The sequence below is a fragment of the Oncorhynchus clarkii genome, chromosome 18 (assembly GCF_045791955.1).
Source record: "Oncorhynchus clarkii lewisi isolate Uvic-CL-2024 chromosome 18, UVic_Ocla_1.0, whole genome shotgun sequence".
Lineage (NCBI taxonomy): Eukaryota > Metazoa > Chordata > Actinopteri > Salmoniformes > Salmonidae > Oncorhynchus > Oncorhynchus clarkii.
The window spans coordinates 58,726,255-58,748,225 of record NC_092164.1 but is presented as its reverse complement, the minus strand read 5'-3'; the positions used below and the strand labels follow the sequence as shown (position 1 = coordinate 58,748,225).

Genomic DNA, 21,971 nt, shown 5'->3' with positions numbered 1-21,971 from the left:
TCGCTCTTTAAAGACTGATAGTATAGTTACAGGCATCAAAGCCAGCTATTCTTTCTCCATGCTCTACCATAGTACGATAAGTGTGTTTCTCACTTGGGATGGCGTTTACAAGCATCTGACTGGGTTTATTTTTCTTGTCCTCCTCTCTGTAGGTTTCCAAAAAGGTTGCCGATCTTATCCTGGAAAAACAGCCGTCCTACGTCAAGGTATGCTTTCTGTATTTTTCCTTCCTCTCTTCCTCCTTTCTTTCCTTTGTATGTTTTAAGCTTCACCCAGACTCCATTTTTCTTGTAAGTATATCACATTCTGTCATTTCCCTATGACTCGTCTCATGCAGATAAATGTAGGCTTATTTAGGTTTGCCGTTTCTTTCAGAACACTGACTGCACACATTATCATAGTATGGTGATTTATATTCGCTGATTGATATCTACTGTCAATCAGTCATAACAAAGGAGGTAATGTGGAATTTATCGGCGTTACCATGGCAATGGAATATATTCTACGACCGACTGCGTTCGCTCTATAAGTAAAACGTCTGTTCAGTACCAGCCGCTATCTCAATCTATATAAATCTTATCAGGGCCGATTGTCTGTCATGACTGGCAGATGTGAGAGTGAGCCTGTATCCACCTCGATACAGAAATCACTTCCTGAGTGTTTGGATCAAAGCCACAGCAAAGGAGCGGAGGGAGAGGAAAGTAGAGTAAGAGGAGAGAGAAAACAGAGAGGGAGAAGAGCAGGCTCCTGCTCATCTCTGATCCTTCATAGGAGCTCTTTGAGACGTGTCTAAGCTATTCACTGTCGGACAGGAGACATATTTGATCAGGCCCACGGGGATTTAGACCTCTCAGGCCGTGCACCACAGATTAATGGTTTAGTTAGTATGTGGATATGTATGAGCACTGACAAGAGACTGTGGTCACATCCCAATTGACACCCTATTCCCATGTACTTTTGACCAGAGCCCTTCAAAGGGATGGATAGCCCACATAGTTAGGTTAGCAGTCAGTTGGGGTCGATTCCAGTTAAATTACAAATTTAATCGAAAATGTGTTTCATGAATAACAAAATCACCTGTTAGTTTTCTGTGTGAACGTTTGAAGTCATGACTTGAATTGCACGTCACATCCTGAACTGATTAAGTTGACACGGAATGGACCCCAGCCCTGGTAGCAGCTGCACTCCTCCCTAGTCTCCACATGAGGTGGCAGTGGCCATTTTGGGGATGCTAGGGGTTCCCTACCGAGTAACCTTTGTTGAACCCGCCTCTACCCAGCTGTGATTGGCCCATTGATCCCAGCGGGCATTGTGACCCGTTGGGGGGTGACAGCATGCTTGCGTGACTATAGGTTGACTCACACGGATCTTCTGTGTCGTGTCCCTAAAGAAATGTCACCACAGCTTGTTTCTAATCTCCTTCTCTGTCTTGTCTCTTTTATCCATCCTATTCCTATTTCCTTATATAGTGAACTACTATTGTCCAGACTCCTATGAGCCCTAGCTAAAAGTAGACCAATAAAAAGAGAATAGGCTGCCGTTTGGGACGCATATATTGTCTCGTCGAAGGAACATTGAAATCCTAGATTCCCTCTATTGTATAGGCTTCTTTTTATGCTACATATAGCCTAGCTATGCTATATTGTTATTATATTATACACTGAGTATACAAAATATTAAGGACACCTACTCTTTCCATGACAGACTGACCAGGTGAATCCAGGTGAAAGCTATGATCCCTTATTGATGTCACTTGTTAAATCCACTTCAATCAGTGTAGATGAAGGGGAGGAGACGGGTTAAAGAAAGATTTTTAAGCCTTGAGACAATTGAGACATGGATTGTGTATGTGTGCCATTCAGAGCATGAATGGGCAAGTCAAATGTAAGTGCCTTTGCACGGGTAATGGTAGTAGGTGCCAGGCTGTAAAGGGTTAAGTGAAACCTTCAGTTGAAACATCTGCTTTGGATCATTAGGTATGCAGGTTGTGATGGCGTTTAGGTGTGAAATGACATCTCTTGTACTAATGGCTTTTTAACAGTTGAAGGGTGCCATCATGAGATGGGGGAAGGGTGCATTAAGCTTTGATGGATGTCACTGATCATGATGTCTTACACGCCAGCGGGAGGGGGAAATATTTTTGGTATAAATACAAATGTTCACATTCATTTATTGAACATTCAAAATATTAATATCTCAAAACGACCCTTTTTGAATGGGTTCATTTTAAGATATTGCTTGGAACAATATACTCTACAAGTACATTACATTTCCAGAGTGGGTTCTCTGCTCATTCTGAAGGTATGATACATTTTATGAGCACCATCAACACAATAAATTGAAAAATGTATTCAAAGGTAACTCCCTCTGCTGGTGTCTTGCTGAATGTCAATCCCAAAGGAGGGCTGAGAATGGTAAATAGGTAGAATATACATTTCTTTGTATAAAATGGGTAATTAAAGGTACCAGAGAGCCCACTCTGGAAGGGTATATTGTTACAAACAATATGTATAAAAATAAGCCACATCCAAAAGGGTAGTTTTGTTGAAAAAATGTACGGGAAAATGTGTATTTCAGAATCTAGACATACTCTTGCATTTGGGAGTATATTGACAGCAAGAGGAATATACAGGTCTAACAAAGGCCTAAAAATGCTTTGTGATACAATTATAAAAAGCATGTTAAACATCCTTCCCCCAATGAAGTTCCTGTGTGAGAATTGCCAGAACAATCTGAGATACCAAAATATTTTCCGCTGCATGGAATCACCCTTATAAGGTATTGTCGGTGTGCATAACCAGTGAGCGCTCAGAGTCTGTGATTTTCTGAGGAACAGCCTGTTAATGGTCAATTGATTAGGGCTTAATGGTAGTATTGATCGAGCTGATGTGGAATGTAAATGTTTCATTCAATGTTTTGAGCTTCAGCAGAAAGCCCTGTGTGTCTATGCAGGTCAGGAGGTAAATGTGGGCCATTACACTTACTGTCCTCTCCTCCTTCACCCACACCTGCCCCCTCCATTCTGCCCTACATTATGCCTATACAGTGGAAGCTACAGTACTCTTTAGCAGCTACCTCAATCATGGAGAATAGAATATCATGGGATATGATCGGATTGGGCAGAAGCAATTCAACTTTAGCAATCACCTTTGTAATTGCATGGTTTCACTCCAACCCACTATTGTATTTAGTATTCAACCCCACCAGCATGTTCCCCTTATTTTACCTCTCAATCCTAACACAAAGCGCTATAAATAAATCACTTTGCATCACATACTCGTGTTTGTTAGCTTCCCAGACCAATCAAACCACCCAGAGATGCTCTACGGTGCATTTCCTCTCTGAGCCTCTCAGTGTGTGTCTGGTTCAGATCAATACCGTGCGGTTCTATCGGCGCTCCTTTAAACCAACAGCCCTGGCACTACGAGCTCAGGGAAATTAGATGGATGTGACAACATATCTTTCTCTTGCTGCATTCACTGCTTTAATTAAATAATGTCTTTGTTGAACTGAAATTGGTACTAGGGCTGTTGAGGTGACCATATTACCGCCACACTGGCGGTCACGAGTCATGAAGGCAGTCAAATTCCACATGACCATTTAGTCACGGTAATTAGGCTTCTCCAAGCTCTGATGCTGCTGCTGGTCGTTAGTAACAAACTTGCTAACTGCCTGGTACTCAGCACTCTATTGTCCCTCTAATCACTCTGACATCAATGCAAATATCTTTGAAAATCTAATCAAACACTTCATGACAGCCCATGAGCTCATGTTGCGCAACATTTCCATAGGCTATGCAATTGTGGGAGAAAACAGAGTGATGGCCTCTACTAAAAAGAAGAGGATCCCATCAGCTTACTATAGGCTAGGCCTACTATATTTATTTCTCAACTGTGCTAATATTAAGCACATATTTACAACAGGAGTATGGCCTACCTGGCAGGCATGAAAATAAACCATGGGGAAAACCGTCCATTTGCTATTTAAGTTCATAGATAACATGTATTTTCTCCCGCTGCCCCTGTTTTCAGACAGGTGCATGATAACGGTCCATTCTAAATCAAAACAAATGTCACACATACTGTATATTATTCAGTATATGTAAATATGATATCAAATCAAGAATAGTCTGATGGGTGACAATATTATCACTTGTGAATTATATATTATCACTTGTGAATGATGCCCAGCATAAGAAGACTTTTTTTTGCAAATTTTTGTTAGAATCATATCAAATCAAATCAAATTGTATTTGTCACATGCTCTGAATACAACAGATGTAGACCTTACAGTGAAATGCTTACTGACAAGCCCTTAACCAACAATGCAGTCTTGTGGTCTTGTGAATGTTGACCTTTTTAAAGTACTTACTCATTGTCGCACACCTCATGTATATTTTAATAAGGTTTGTATCACAACTAAAGTTGCCAACTTCTTAAATTTAATTTAAGAGTCTAACTGGCATATATAAGCAGTGTGCGAGTTTCAAGTTTGGGGAAGATAATTTTCACCATATAAATGGACCTTATAATAAAAGCATTACATGCATAATTGCATTTGTGGTCACTTTTTATAATAGAGTTTTTTACGCTAGTGGAACATTTGCACATATAACCTACGCATTGCTGAGCGTATAATGTGAATCAATATCCTAATAGTTTATCAACATTTTAAACTAAACGTTCTGATCTGTTGCATCAGCCACATTTCATTAAACATGCTTTTTGATGCAAGTGGTTGTATTCATTTGGGATCTATCATATCCCACAACTGTCCCAGACTATGTTTAGAATATTTGTTTCTCACACACAATATAATAGGTTGACTTTTGTACTACGGGGGATAGTAGATTGACATAGGCAGGTGCTTTTGCTGTTGGTTAGGCCTACTCAACTTGTTGGCTGACCAAGAGTGAATGTGGACAGTTCATCCAATATTTTCAATATGCACCTCGGAATTGGATAAGGACTCGTGCAGTTGCTTCCCCGATGTGTCTGTCTTCACTTGTAGCCTGTGAGAAAGACCCGATCACGTGACAGAGAGCCGTGTGATTGAGAGACGCTTAGGATTGTGCAGCACACTCAGGGAGAAGGGCAAGATGCAGCACTTCGGGCCTTAAAATGCATGGATTTTTTTAGGGTGCATTTCGGCCACGAATGGGATGCAGCTGTGAAATTCGAGGCATTATTAAGTGCTTGTCAAACTGTGAATGAGAGGCTATTGGAGTGTGTACAACCAACCTTTTAAGAAACTTTTTTCAAATCATCATTAGAGTCACATCATGCAGCCTTACAATGTATTAAAAATACATGGATTTATTAGACTTTTTAAAATGGCTTGTAGGCAATGTGTGGAAGCCAGGAGATGATAAATGTGTTATTGTTAATTAATGGTCAATTACCGTGAGACTGACAGTTATTTGCTTGTCAATCACCGGCTGATGATATTTCGTGATCACCACAGCCCAAATTGGTACTTAATGCAGGTAAAACCAAGAATGTTATTCTCCATGTCACGTAAAAAATGTATCTGATGATTTATGCACATATACATTGGTTGTTGCTGCCTTCTTTGATTGTATCCCTGCTTATAAATATCTGGGCATCTGGATTGATGATCTTTCAAAAAGCGTATTGATGAGTTAAGAAATTAAGAATTAAAATTGGCTTCTTCTATAGGAATAGTTTATGCCTTTCATTAAACAGCAGAAAACAAATCATTCAGTCGACATTCATACAGGTTTTAGACTATGGGGATATTGTCTATATCAGTGGTTCACAAACTTTTTATAGTCCCGTACCCCTTCAAACATTCAAACTCCAGCTGCGTAGCCCCTCTAGCACCAGGGTCAGCGCACTCTCAAATGTTGTGTTTTGCCATCGTAAGCCTGCCACACACACACACTAAGCAATACATTTATTGAACATAAGAATGAATCTGAGATTTTGTCACAACCTGGCTCGTGAGAAGTGACAAAGAGCTCTTATTGGACCAGGGCACAAATAATAATATTATAATCATCAATAATTTTGCTCTTTATTTAGCCATCTTACATATAACATCTTATTTGTTAATCGAAAATTGTGAATAACTCACCTCAGGTTAATGAGAAGGGTGTGCTTGAAAGGATGCACATAACTCTGCAATGTTGCATTGGAGAGAGTCTCAGTCTTAAATAATTTTCGACACACAGTCTGTGCCTGTATTTAGTTTTCATGCTAGTGAGGGCTGAGAATCCACTCTCACATAGGTACGTGGTTGCAAAGGGCATCGGTGTCTTAACAGAGCGATTTGCTAATGCAAGAAACTCCAAGCACAGCCCTATCCAGAAATCTGGTTGTGGCTTCTGATTAAATTCAATTTTCACAGAGCCGTTTGTTGCAATTTCAATGAGGCTTTCTTGTTCAGATATCGGTAAGTGGACTGGAGGCAGGGCATGAAAGGGATAACAATCCAGTTTGTGTCATCCGTTTCAGGATAGTACCTACATAATTGCGCACCCAGCTCACTCGGGTGCTTCACTATATCACATTTGACATTGTCTGTAAGCTTGAGTTCATTTGCACCCACAAAATCCTACAATGATGGATAGACCTGTGTGTTGTCCTTATTAATGCAGACAGAAAAGAGCTCCAACTTCTTAATCATAGCCTCAATTTTGTCCTGCACATTGAATATAGTCCCTGTAACCCTGTAACCCTGTATTCAGATCATTCATGTGAGAAAAAACATCTCCCAGATAGGTCAGTGGTGTAAAAAACTTTAACAAACTTTAACAAAGTTAACCATTTTCACTGTAGTTGCCTGGAACATACTAGTATGATTTGGCACCAGATCCAAACAGCTAAGAAGGACAAGAGAGACCTCTATGTCATCTTCCTCGACCTGGCCAATGCCTTTGGCTGAGTTCCCCATGAACTCCTCTGGGAATCCTTCAACATTTTCCACGTACCAGAACCCATCACTACACTGGTAAAGGCCTATTTCCAAGACCTGCAATTGTGTTTCACAACACCTGACTTCACAACAACATGGCAGCGCTTGGAAGTAGGCATAATGGCAGGCTGTACAATTTCTCCTCTGGCCTTCACTATGGCCATGGAAGTCATCATCAGGGCGTCGAGATGGGTGGTCGGCGGTGAGAGAACTAAGGAAGGGCTCCGTCTCCCACCTATCCGAGCATACATGGATGACATGACTACACTGACCATCACTGCAGCATGCACCAGGCGGCTACTTGCAAAACTGCAGGATAACATCAAGTGGGCCCGGATGAAAATCAGGCCAAGCAAATCTCGAAGATTCTCCCTATTCAAGAGACAGCTTAAAGATGTGAGGTTCTGCATTGGAGATGACCCGATACCAACGGTGTCTGAGCAACCAATCAAGAGCCTGGGTAGATGGTACAACGAAAGCCTCCGGGATAAAGATCAAGTGCCGCAAGTAAGGCAGGACATCACCGACGGTCTTGAGAACATCAACAAGACCCTACTGCCTGGGAGGCTCAAGCTTTGGTGCCTACAGTTTGGACTTCTCCCCCGGGTAATGTGGCCACTCACCGTCTATGAGGTCCCAATAACAACAGTGGAGAAGATGGAGCGAACTATTACCTCATACGTGAAGAAATGGCTGGGTGTCCCACGATGCCTGAGTAACATCGGCCTCTATGGCAAAGGGGTCCTTGAACTACCTCTTACAAGTCTAACGGAGGAGTACAAGTGCTCTAAAGTAAGACTTCAGATGACATTGAAGGACTCCAAAGACCAGACCATTAGCAAGGCTGCACCTCCCCTACAAACTGGACGGAAATGGACATCATCCAAGGCTGTGCAGCAAGCAACATCAGCCCTGAGACACCAAGACATTGTGGGGAATATCCAGCATGGAAGAGGAGGCTTTGGCCTGGCAGCAAGCAAACCAACGTTCCATAAGGCAACAACATCTGAACGCAGGAAGCTGGTGGTCGAGGAGGTGCGCAGACAGGGGGAGACTGCAAGAAGTGCAAAGGCTGTCTCTCTTGCTAAACAAGGGCAATGGACGCGGTGGGAAGGCCTGGAGAGGAGAAAGATCAACTGGAGTGAGCTTTGGCAAATGGAGGCAAGCAACATCAGCTTCATCATAAGAGCTGTTTATGATGTGCTTCCATCACCAAAAAATCTACATCAATGGTATGGCGAGAACTCGACCTGCCCCCTCTGCCCAGCTCCAGCGACTCTCAGGCATATAATGACAGGTTACAAGACCAGCCTCTCACAAGGCCGCTACACCTGGAGGCACAATCAGGTCCTCAAGAGCCTGGCTGCAGCACTTGAGACCAAGAGGAGTGCAACCAATTCATTACCTCCAAAAACAAGCAATCCCGTCAAAACAACAACATTCATCCGGGAGGGACAGAAATGGCCCAAGTATCCTCCTACGAAGCCAGAAACTGGACACCTAGCCATGGCCCGGGACTGGAAGATGCTTGTCGATATTGGCCAGCAACTAATTTTTCCACCTGAGATTGCTTCTACCAACCTTAGGCCAGACATGATACTCTGGTCCCCTTCACGAAAGGCTGTGTACATCATAGAGCTCACAGTCCCGTGGGAAAACTCTGTTGAAGAGGCCTACGAGCGTAAGAAACTGCGTTACACAGAGTTGGCAGCAGACGCAACTCAGCGTGGCTGGAATGCAAAAGTCTGGCCAGTTGAAGTGGGATGCAGAGGATTCGTGGCTTCTTCCACCATCAGGTTGCTGAAAGAACTTGGAATCCATGGACAGGCTCTGCGGCAGACCGTCAGAGCAGTTTCTCAAGCAGCTGAAAGAGGCAGCCAGTGGATCTGGATCAAACGGAAGGACCCTTGCCGGGCTATAACTTCATGACCCCCCACCCCCACCTGAGAACCCAATTCCGATCCCTCCAACTTGAGGAGGGCATATGAGGTATGCGGTCAGCTGTAGGGCTGACTCAGGGAAGAGGACGCCTCTGCCTTGCATAGTCCTGTGGGACATCTTAATTGGGCATGGGACACAAGCTAAGGCTTGATCACCCTTTAGCTGGCCACCTTTGATGAGGGTGTTTAGTGATTAAAGGCCGAAACACCCACTGATTCGAAGGCACACTACTGAGGATGTGTCCCAAAATTGACATCTTAACCCAGTCTAAGAAATAAACCTCCCATGCCACTCTGTCAACATCACGGCAAATCTCATTCGATTACATTCCATCTATTGGCACAATGGACAGTTTTTAACATCTCGTCCCGTGTTTTATGATTCAAAACGTCTTTCAAGCTGTCAGGCATTCCATTGGTGGATGCTGCAGTGTACCCAAGTGGCGTCGTGAGCAACTGCTTGCACTCGCGTTACCACTCCACTATGTCTCCCTGTCATGGCTTTTGTGCCATCAGTACAGATACCAACACATCCTGCCCACCAAAGTACATTTGATGTCACAAAGCTGTCCAGTACTTTAAAAATATCCTCTCATGTTGTCCTGGTTTGCAGTGGTTTGCAGAAGAGGATGTCTTCCTTAATTGACCCCCCCATAAATGTTACGGACATATACCAAGAGCTGTGCCAGGCCTGCCACGGCTGACTCATCCAGCTGTAACTCATATAATTCACTGGCTTGTATACGAAGCAGTAATTGTTTCAAAACATCTCCTGCCATGTCACTGATGCGTCGTGAAACAGTGTTGTTTGATGAAGACATTGTCTGTATAGTTTTTGGGGCCTTTCCCCCCCAGCATTGTCCCAGCCATGTCCATGGTAGCAGGGAGAATTAAGTCCTCCACAATAGTATGGGGCTTGCCTGTCCTAGCCCCTCGGTAGCTCACCATGTTAGACACTTCTAGCCTGCGCAAGAGTCAAGGTTTCACGGGGGAGAGTAACGGTTGATGTGATTGGATGTTAATTATTGACTAGGCTACCTTTATTTTGACATTGTGTTGTTATTTCGCTGAACACTAGATGGTTTAATTTTATTTTTGGAAATGAAATAAGGCTAATCAGGCGGGGAAAAAAACTCACCCATATGTATAGCCCTGTTGGAAAATATAAATGGACTGTTTGAAAATGTGAAGGAAAAAAAGTCAATCACATTTTATTTGGCCTTCCCCTTGACGGCGTTGCTTGTACCCCAGTTTGGGAATACCTGATCTATATGAATGCAGCTGCCGCTCTACTGAAGCCGTTGGACCCAGTTTGGGAATACCTGATCTATATGAATGCAGCTGCCGCTCTACTGAAGCCGTTGGATCCAGTTTGTCATCATAGAGCACTACGCTTTATTAATGAAGATAGGTTCAGTACACATCACTGCATAGGTTCAGTACACATCACTGCATAGGTTCAGTACACATCACTGCATAGGTTCAGTACACATCACTGCATAGGTTCAGTACACATCACTGCATAGGTTCAGTACACATCACTGCATAGGTTCAGTACACATCACTGCATTACGTATCAGAAAGTAGGCTGGCCCTCTTGAAGTCTCGTAGATCGATGCATTGTACTCGTTTTGTTTGTAAAGCCCCTCTGCATATATATATATATATACTATATTGATGTACATACACGGCTCATCTGTGAAAGACACCTTGTCTCAGCTTGAATAAGCACAAAATGTTTAGCTATAAATTATGCCTCATTACTATACTCAGTGTATATTATTGATAAGCATCATATATTGAGCTTGAGCTATCATGAACTATGGATGGTCATCCTATCATTTAACATTGTATCAATACTAGTGTTTGACTAACACATACATCTACAGTATGCATTATATACACTGAGTATACAAAACACGATTCAGGTGAAAGATCCCTTATTGATGTCACATGTTAAATCCACTTCAATCAGTGTAGATGAAAGGGAGGATACAGGTTAAGGAAGGATTTTTAAGCCTTGACAGGGATTGTGTATGTTTGCCATTCAAAGGTGAATGGCAAGATTCAATATTTTTGAATGGGGTATGGTAGTAGGTGCCAGGCGCAATGGTTTGTGTCAAGAACTGCAATGATGCTGGGTTTTTCAAGCTCAACAGTTTCCTGTGTGTATCAAGAATGGTCCACCACCCAAAGGACATCCAGTCAACTTGACACAACTGTGGGAAGCATTGGAGTCGGTTTGGGCCAGTATCCCTGTGGAACGCTTTTGACCCCTTGTAGAGTCCACGCTCCGATGAATTTAGGCTTTTCTGAGGGCTAAAGGGGGGTTGTGTAACTCAATATTAGGAAGGTGTTCCTAAAGTTTGGTATACTCAGTGTATAATTTGTATGGCTATATACACTGAGTGTACAAAACATTAGGAACACCTTCCTAGTATTGAGTTGCATGCCCCAAGTTACAGTTTAACTTAAATTGTCTTGAAAATCTATATCAAGACTAGGAAATGGCTGTCTAGCAATGATCAACAACCAACTTGACAGAGCTTGAAGAATGAAAAGTAATAACGTGCAAATATTGTGCAATCCAGGTGTGGAAAGCTCTGAGAGACTTACCCAGAAAGACACATAGCTGTAATCGCTACCAAAGGTGATTCTAACATGTATTCAGTCAGGTGTGTGAATACTTATATCAATTAGATATCTCTGTTTTTTGTATCTGCATAAACATTTAAAAAAATATTTTCACTTTGTCATAATGGGCTATTGTGTGTAGATGGGTGAGGATGAAAAAGCTATTGAATCCATTTTGAATTCAGGCTGTAACACATCAAAAAAGTGGAATAAGTCAAGGGGTATGGATACTTTCGGAAGGAACTGTACATGTACATAGTACTTCAATCAATGACCCCAACTACTTCGTACCCCAGTACAATGCCTCGGTACCAGTACTCCTTGTTTATAGCCTGCATTTAGCCTCGTTAATGTTATTTTATTTTGTTATTTTATTGTGTTACTATTTTCTTTTTATCTATTTGTTAATTTTCTTACTTTTTAACTGCATTGTTGGAAAAGGGCTTGTAAGTAAGCATTGCACGGTAAAGTCTACACTTGTAGTAATTGGTGCATGTGACAAATACAATTTGATTTGTTTTGGAGGGAGACGCAAAAGTCAGGGCGGTGGTTAGGCCGTCATCCCGGACACCTGCAGTCACGCCGAAACAGCAGGAGCCACATTTACCAGGACAGGAACTGCCAGGCCATTCACCCGTGATGTGTCATGTTTGTTTCATCCTCCCCAGTAAGTACTGAATCAACAGTGTGATGTCGGAGGGGAGAAAAGGGATCCTGTGGAAGTGTCAGTTTAAGTCTCAGGCTAAGGTGAGATTGATTGCCATGTCATTTCTCCCTCCTACAGCTTGATGGATAGTAAAAACTGCCCTTCCAAGCAAAAAGGCAGTAACTGCTCATAGTGTGGAACTGAGGAAAATTGGCTTCAAATGTTATATAATTGTCCAGCCAAATTAATTATACTAAGAACATTGGCGATTAAGTAATCTGTTGTCTTACTACGAGTAATTGAAAAAAAATCATGTTAACCCTGACTTCTGACACGACCTTTGACCCTTAAACAGCAGTTACTGCCTTCCTCCTAGGCATGATATATTATAAATTGCAGGGTAATACCAAAGCAAAGAGCAATATCTGCCATTTTCATTTGTTAGTTTAGTATAATTCTAATTTATGCTATTAATAAAAGAGCAGTGTAATTACTGACAGTGTAACAGATTTGAAACTGCATCCTTTGTGTGTCTCCCGCTAATAAACAGGGACTTGCATCCTAATGATTCTATTCTGTCATAGATGATAATTAATACTGACATTTTGTGGTGTGCAAACATATGATCATAATCATTTTCAGTTCTATAATGTTCTATAATATAGGATATAATCAATGTTGATTTTATCTCGTGCAAACATTGTCATGATCATTTTCACTGTCATAAGTCAGTTCATCTATTCATTTCATACCTGCTCCCAAAAAGGCTCTTAAATTTGCATCTTTATTTTCAAATCTAATATTAAGATAATAAGAATAGCACTCTTAATAGCCCTAATGCTTATTTAGATTGCATGGACGGACATTGACTGGAAGAAAACCTAGTATTGATGTGGTTGTACAGTCCTAATGCACCCTCACATGGCAATTTTGATCCGCACAGATACTATAATCATCTAGGCCACAGGGATTGGTGAAAGTCATTTTGGCAAAACGATTTTTTCCCGCATTCATGTAATGATGAATAGATAGTATCAATTGCTGATCTCCTCTTATGGGAGCAGGCAGCATTGTTAGTCTATGCTCATTAGTTTTCTCAGCTTGTTCTTACCAGTGTCTGGGTTTCGGCATTTCAGAGCAAGTTCAACCATAATTTTCCCCATGGAATTCTGTGCTGTGATGTTGTGTCCCTAGATTAGCAATGTGTCTGTAGCTGTCAGTCAGTGTCATTCACGTTCGAATTGTATCACTATCAGAATGTGATATGATACCAAGGTAAAAGGCAGTAACTGCAGCCGAGGGCAGGTTGAAACCAAGCTAAAAGGTAGTAAATTCAGTTACTGCCATTTACCTTGGTTTCACAGTAACGTTTTGCAGTTACTGCTAATTATGACCCCCATTTTCTCCAAAACACAATACAATAGAGGCAGGATATTTGTCCAAATTATTAAGCATGTATTTAATGTAGGAAAATAACTAATTCTCAACCAAATTAGTAGTTACTGCCTTTTTGATTGGTATGGGGGTTGCCCTGCTGTGATGCTTATCGACCAACTTAAAACAGAAGCCCTATAATTGAGTGGTCAAACTAGCCAATGTCTGAGAGAGAGACTGTCAGGGAAAAATAGATTGTTTCCAGAGTTAGAGTCTGCTTCCTAATGAATTCCCCTCCAATACATTGTCAGGTAATACTATGCTGCCAAGGGAATGAAATGGACTTGGACGGTTATTTGATCATTTTTCTGTGCGAGCACTTACCCACCATTAAAATTCCCATTAGTGCTTTATGTCCCCTGTTGGTGCCATTTGGAGCAGGTGAATTGAGTGGCTAGCTACTTGGAACTATGAATTAAACTTGATCTCTTGCCCTTCTCCTTGGTTGGGAGATTGGAGAATGGACTGTGTGTATGTGGAGGGGGGGGGGGGGCTGCACGGGTCAGCTGCTTGTTCACCCACACCCTCCCGCAATTGCTAATAATCCTTCCGCAACTGCCCGACTATATGTGATAAAGTGAAAATCTGTGGCCCGCACCCGACCCTAATCTACAAATATATTAAATACACTACAGGCCACAGTCGGAGATGGCGGAAAGATTTTTGCACAGGGGGTGAAATAATTTTTTGGGGCCTAATTTAGAGATTTTTCTGCTTATAATTTCTGACATTTTAGTAGGCTATTTGTTAGTCAACTTGTATATAATTACATATAAACTCAGTAAAAAAAACAAACGTCCTTTTTTTAGGACTGTCTTTCAAAGGTAATTCGTAAAAATCCAAATAACTTCACAGATCTTCATTGTAAAGGGTTTAAACACTGTTTCGCATGCTTGTTCAATGAACCATAAACAATTAATGAACATGCACCTGTGGAACGGTCGTTAAGACACTAACAGGTTACAGACTGTAGGCAATTAAGGTCAAAGTTATGAAAACTTAGGACACTAAAGAGGCCTTTCTACTGACTCTGAAAAACACCAAAAGAAAGATGCCCATGGTCCCTGCTCATCTGTGTGAACGTGCCTTAGGCATGAGGACTGCAGATGTGGCCGGGGCAACAAATTGCAATGCCCGTACAGTGAGATGCCAAAGACAGCGCTACAGGAAGACAGGACGAACAGCTGATCGTCTTTGCAGTGGCAGACCACATGTAACTACAGCTGCACAGGATCGGTTCATCCAAACATCACACCTGCGGGACAGGTACGGGATGGCAACAACAACTGCCCGAGTTACACCAGGAACGCACAATCCCGCCATCAGTGCTCAGACTGTCCGCAATAGGCTGAGAGAGGCTCGTAGACCTGTTGTTAGGCAGGTCCTCACCAGACATCACTGGCAACAACGTCGCCTATGGGCACAAACCCACCGTCACTGGATCAGACAGGACTGGCACGAAGTGCTCTTCACTGACGAGTCGCGGTTTTGTCTTACATGGGGTGATGGTCAGATTTGCGTTTATCGTCGAAGGAATGAGCATTACACTGAGGCCTGTACTCTGCAGCGGGATTATTTTGGAGGTGGAGGGTCCGTCATGGTCTGGGGAGGTGTGTCACAGCATCATCGGACTGAGCTTGTTGTCATTGCAGGAAATCTCAACGCTGTGCGTTACAGGGAAGACATCCTCCTCCCTCATGTGGTACCCTTCGTGCAGGCTCATCCTGACATGACCCTCCAGCATGACAATGCCACCAGCCATACTGCTCGTTCTGTGCGTGATTTCCTGCAAGACAGGAATGTCAGTATTCTGCCATGGCCAGCGAAGTGCCCGGATCTCAATCTCATTGAGCACGCCTGGGACCTGTTGGATCGGAGGGTGAGTCTTAGGGCCATTCCCCCCAGAAATGTCTCATCTCACAGCAAGAACTCACAGATCTGGTGCAGTCCATGAGGAGAAGGTGCACTGCAGTACTTAATGCAGCTGGTGGCTGGTTACTTTTGATTTTGACCCCACCCTTTGTTCAGGGACACATTACTCCATTTATGTTAGTCACATGTCTGTGGAACTTGTTCAGTTTATGCCTCAGTTGTTATGTTCATACAAATATTTACACATGCTAAGTTTGCTGAAAATAAATGCAGTTGATAGTGAGAGGACATTTATTTTTTTGCTGAGTTTATGTAGCTTCTCTTTTGTTGTTGCTTGTTGCCCTAGAAGACTAAATGAAGCCTTGCTCTCCAGAATGATGAATGGAATGCTCGGGAGGAAAGGTGTTTAGGGGCCGGGGAAAACTCTGAAAAAGGGAAAGACCCTCTATGCAAAATGTCCAAATGACGTCAGTTTGACCAGTTGTGAAGAAATGGAAAGCTGTGAAAATGACCCAACCTGTTTCTGATAATATTTCTGTTCGTCTTAGATGCATATTTTGTGTGGTTGAAATACTATCAGCTTTTATGAGGCTGATAAAGATAGCACCTTTACAGACGGTTCCTAACTGCGCCATCACATTCTCTCAAGATGCTCAAAGAAAGAAATCATGTTTTTTCACTCTTGTTCCCGAGGCAAGATGTACATTTGGTGTATCATTTCACTGAAAGAAATGCAGGAGTTAATATTAAGGTTATATGGAAGGTTATATACCTACAGTCAGTGTCCAGATTTCCGTTTCCACTTAACTCATCTAAACAGTAGGCTCTCTTGACATTCCATAGGCCTATTTGAAGTCCCCATCTTCTGACTGTAAAATTTGTACAGCGGCACCATTCACTGCATCATCCTCTTTTACCCATTCGCTAAATCGTTCCAAAACATGATTTTTCTGGCCCTACATTCTCTTTATTTTCAACTCTCCATTTCACAGCTTTTCTCTTTTCTCTCAGTCTTTTTTCTTCTTCCTCCTCCTCACTCTGCCTCTACATCCTCCTCCCTCTGCCTCGTCCTTCCTCCTCCTGCCTCTTCCTCCTCCTCCTCCCTCTGCATTAACAAAAGGATGCTCCTACGTTGGGAGACAGATGGTGGTTGGCGTGTAGGCTAATTGGCAGGTGTACAGTTAGGCCCTAAAGCTTAGGCTTACGCACTAATGCCGGTTAGCATAAAACAATGAAATAAAAAAACTCAATTTTGCCTATAGATATAAATTGCACAAGAATGCTACATTTATGGATTTTTCAAGATATTGTTTTCTCTTTATTAAACCCACCTGCCACTCATCCACACAATATTTAATGACCCTAAACCCTCCCGCCCTGCAGATATAACCGCGGGGACTTCGGTTATGAGTCAACCTGCACTTCACTAACAGCTGCTATTTGCTCAGTCAGGAAGCATAGGTGTGTGCGTGCAAGGTTCTCCAGGATTTTGTAACAAGGTGGTGCTGATGAGTTAGTGGAGGGGGTGGACTGGAGGGCAGCTCTGCCCCACAATGAGTTAGAAATTTGTGGCTTTTTTTATGCCTTCAAATGCCATTTCCTGCAATCTAAAACCTTAAATGACAACAAATTAAGTGCGAATTTAATTTAAAAAATAAATATATATATATATATTTTTTTTTGGGGGGGGTGTGTGTGTGTGTGTGTGTGTGTGTGTGTAAAAATTGTGCAGCCAAGTCCATAATGTGGCGCAGTGCCCATTTCTTGGGGAGAACACTGTGTGTCATATGCTGAAGTTTCTGGTGTTTCTCTGTATTTAGCCTGCGTCCCACATACACTGCTTCTTTCACAGGCTCAAATCATACCACTGAAAACCTCCTAGCATGACAATAATGTTTTTTTTAATATCCTGATTCTGATGATTCACTGGATTTATGGCCTTAACCTTGGCTGCCATTGGGGTGCAGGTGAGACCCAAGAGCTGTAGTTAGCTTCAGGTTTTACAGCAGCAGGGCAGCACACAGCAGGGCAGTACGCAGCATGGCAGCACTCAGCAGGGCAACAGGGCAGTACGCAGCAGGGTAGCACACAGCAGGGCAACAGGGCAGTACGCAGCAGGGCAGAACTCAGCAGGGCAGCACGCAGCAGGGCAGCAGGGCAGTACGCAGCAGGGCAGTACGCAGCAGGGCAGCACGCAGCAGGGCAGCACACAGCAGGGCAACAGGGCAGTACGCAGCAGGGCAGCACACAGCAGGGCAACAGGGCAGTACGCAGCAGGGCAGCACAGGAATGACTTTCAGAGTAATTTATGTGTCTATTCCTATTTGATATAGTCTATTTCAATAAATATGTGATACTGAATGCAGTAGAGGAATATAGGCCAGACAGAGTGGAGATCAAATTACAAGTTTAAGTTTATTAAGAAAGACATTTCCCTGCAGGCCAGGAAAATCCTTCCAAACGAAGTTGAAAATTAAATGGCCAATAACCTGTCCTCATTCCTCCTATTGGCCTGTCATTAGCTTTAAAATAAATTACAGTTAGCAACAGTAGATTATTTCCCAAATAATTTTATCCTACCAAGGTGTTGTCAAAAATAACAAGAATGAAAGTCTATACAATTCTCAATCACAGCTTTATGATAGATACAAATGTTCTATGATGCAAGTAAATCAGTTATTATCCAGTTATTAAGGTGGTGGACTACTTCTTTCCAGCCCATGATGTCACTACGGTAAGACAGCCCGTTCCTTATCAGTCGATCACAGCGACACACACAGCGACACACACAGCGACACACACACACAGCGACACACACACACACACACACTTTTTTATTTTTATTTTACCTTTATTTAACTAGGCAAGTCAGTTAAGAACAAATTCTTATTTTCAATGACAGCCTAGGAACAGTGGGTTAACTGCCTGTTCAGGGGCAGAACGACAGATTTGTACCTTGTCAGCTTGGGGGTTTGAACTTGCAACTTTCCGGTTCCTAGTCCAACGCTCTAACCACTAGGCTACCCTGCCGCCCCTGCCGCCACACACACACACACACACCTGCTCCATGCTAAAGCTCCTCCACCAGAAAGGACTATTAGAAAAGATTTGCCTGAACTTATCATCTGTCCAGGCTTTCAACAACATTATCTTTCATCATGATTCGTCCAGGCTTTCAACAACATTATCTTTCGTCATGATTCGTCCAGGCTTTCAACAACATTATCTTTCGTCATGATTCGTCCAGGCTTTCAACAACATTATCTTTCATCATGATTCGTCCAGGCTTTCAACAACATTATCTTTCATCATGATTCGTCCAGGCTTTCAACAACATTATCTTTTGTCATGATTCGTCCAGGCTTTCAACAACATCTGTCATGATTCGTCCAGTTGTTTTCGATTTCGCACTATAGCCCAACTGTCGTTTTAGCAGAGTTTTTTGGGTTGGCTAATAGAAGGCGATAGCATTGTATATAACAATGTTTTGTGGTTACATGATCATGATAGGATAAAGGTTGACATTGCACAACCCTAATGTCAACTGATCAAGCCGGACAGGAGGCCTTTCTCCCTCTAGTTTGAATGGGTTTGTTTGTTTAGACATCTGTTCTGACATAAGACCCCGCTCTCTGTTTATCTCTTTTTATCTACCGATCTGAATCAATTTTCCACCTCGTATTTCCTCACCAAATAGTTGTTTTTAACGTGACAGTGTTTTGTCTTTCTCTGAATGCTACCTCTTTATTGGGGTCGGTCGACGACTCCACTTCCACTCTGAGATAAGGTCAGTTGGCGTGTGCTCCCACCTCAAGGCGATGACAGCTGGCTTTTCAAAAAAGATCTGTGAATCCGCCGGTAGCTGAGGGCATGTTCGTTCTTTGAGAGGTCGTTGTTGGTTCAGCCTTTTCCAAGTAAAAGCAAACCACTAATTTCCTCATTCCATTACATAATCCTTCCATTTGTTTCTTTCATTCAGTGGGGTACTCTGGAGGAACAGAAGAACATTTCATACTTTGTGTGGGGGAATCATTCTCTCCCTGTTTCACCCCATTAGTGAAAGATAGGGCTCACAGGAAACTGGAGTGGATGAGAGACAATTCAACTGTGTGGGCTGACATTAAAAGTTACAGTAACCCTTTATTATACACAGTCTTATTCCAGCTAGCGTTCAACTCAATAGGTATCTTCTGTACTGTACCGTAACATTTTACCATGTGAAGAGTGGACTGTTAAAGAAAGTGTAACTTGTGTTGTTGTGTGAATTGTGATTGGTCGCTCAGTGTGAATGGATCTCTTGTTTTCTGCAGGAGTTAGAGAGGGTGACGTCATTACAAACCAACCTACAGCTGGCTGCAGTAATCTGCACCAACGCTAGGAGGCAAGCATTCTGATGTGACCCACCCTCCTTCTTAAAGCTGTTGTTCTTCCACAATGGATTATTGAGTTGAAAATTCCTGTTAGCATGTATTTAATGACACAGTCAATTTCATTCCCACTGTTTGCATGTACAATATGAAATCAGTGCCCGCTAACTTGACTTTGATATTGAGTCAGTCAGTGTTGTGATTCATGTTGAGATTACACTTAACAGAACTGTGCCAGCATTGTAAATGTCTGTTACTTCCTGGTTCCGGGCAGCTGAGTGTTTCCAAGGAGGACTTCACTGAGGCCAGCCTGGGGCTCCTAGCCCAGAGGAGGAGACAGCTGCTCACAGGGCTGCTGATGCCACTGAGGACCATCAAGACCCTGGTAACTATCCAAGTCACCATGTTGCTTTAAATCCTCATACAGACGCATAGATATCAACAGGATATTGACATGCAACACACTGTACAATTTAGTTGTGGAATGTTGCACTTATTTTGTAATTGAGTTTCAATGTTTGTTTTGCGTCTTGATAGTGATGGTCATGCTTAACTGTTCTCCTTGTTGTTTTAAAGGACTGATGTTAGACTCAGTCAGATGCTGGAGGTAAGAGTTATGCTACTAGAATGCATGTACAAGGGTTCTCTAAAAGTCAAACAACAGGAGGCTGAGTTCAGATGAAGCTCTAGGAAATTCAGATTGTCATGAATCCCTGAATCCCATTTGTCATGGTAGACCATCCTGGACTCATGCCTGCTTCTGTCATAGGGAGATTTGAGTAGATACTGTAGATTGTAAGGTCAGACACCGATATACAAAGGATTCATATTCAGTTATAGCCCATTCTTAAAGTAATGGGTTTAGAGCAGTTTATACTCAACCTGGGTTCGTACTGCAGGGGGTCTGAAAAAATACAAAATAAAATATATATTGTTTATAAATATATACGTATAGATATATATTTTTATTTTGTGTGTGTATATACAGTTGAAGTCGGAAGTTTACATACACTTAGGTTGGAGTCATTAAAACTCGTTTTTCAAACACTCCACAAATCTCTTGTTAACAAACTGTAGTTTTGGAGGGTCGGTTAGGACATCGACTTTGTGCATGACACATGTAATTTTTCCAACAATTGTTTACAGACAGATTATTTCACTTATAATTTACTGTATTACAATTCCAGTGGGTCAGAAGTTCACATACACTAAGTTGACTGTGCCTTTAAACAGCTTGGACAATTCCTGAAAATTATGTCATGGCTTTATAGAAGCTTCTGACAGCATTTGAGTCAGTTGGAGGTGTACCTGTGGATGTATTTCAAGGCCTACCTTCAAACTCAATGCTTCTTTGCTTGACATCATGGGAAAATCAAAAGAAATCAGCCAAGACCTCAGAAAAGAAATTGTAGACCTCCACAAGTCTGGTTCAACTGCACATGGGGACAAAGATCGTGCTTTTTGGAGAAATGTCCTCTGGTCTGATGAAACAAAAATAGAACTGATGAAACAAAAATAGAACTGTTTGACCATAATGACCATCGTTATGTTTGGAGGAAAAAGGGGGAGGCTTGCAAGCCGAAGAACACCATCCCAACTGTGAAGCACGGGGGTGGCAGCATCATGTTGTGGGGTTGCTTTGCTGCAGGAGGGACTGGTGCATGTCATATAATAGATGGCCTCATGAGGAAGGAAAATGATGTGTATATATTATTATATATATTATATTATTATATAGCTCCACATTGATCTGGTATTGGTACTTCCTGTATATAGCTCCACATAATCAGATACTGGTACTCCCTGTATATAGCTCCACATTGATCTGGTACTTCCTGTATATAGCTCCACATTGATCTGGTACTGGTACTTCCTGTACAGTCTTGGCCAAAAGTTTTGAGATTGACACAAATAGAAATTTTCACAAAGTCTGCTGCCTCAGTTTGTATGTTTTCCGCTCATGGTACCTTTGCCCTTCTAGCCTACTACAATGTGCGGTTTGCTGCCATGTTAAGAAATAGCCTAATAGTTTATTAACATTTTAAGCTAAATGTTCTGATCTGTTGCGTCAGGCACATTGCGTAAAAAAAGTTTTGGGGATGCTAGTGGCTGTATTCATTTGGGATCTATCGCATCCCACAA

General features: G+C 42.2%; 1 pseudogene; it reads left to right on the top strand.

Moving 5' to 3' along the window:
- Positions 1–21,971, top strand: part of LOC139372382 (syndetin-like) — a 284,096-nt pseudogene that overhangs the window by 53,450 nt on the left and 208,675 nt on the right.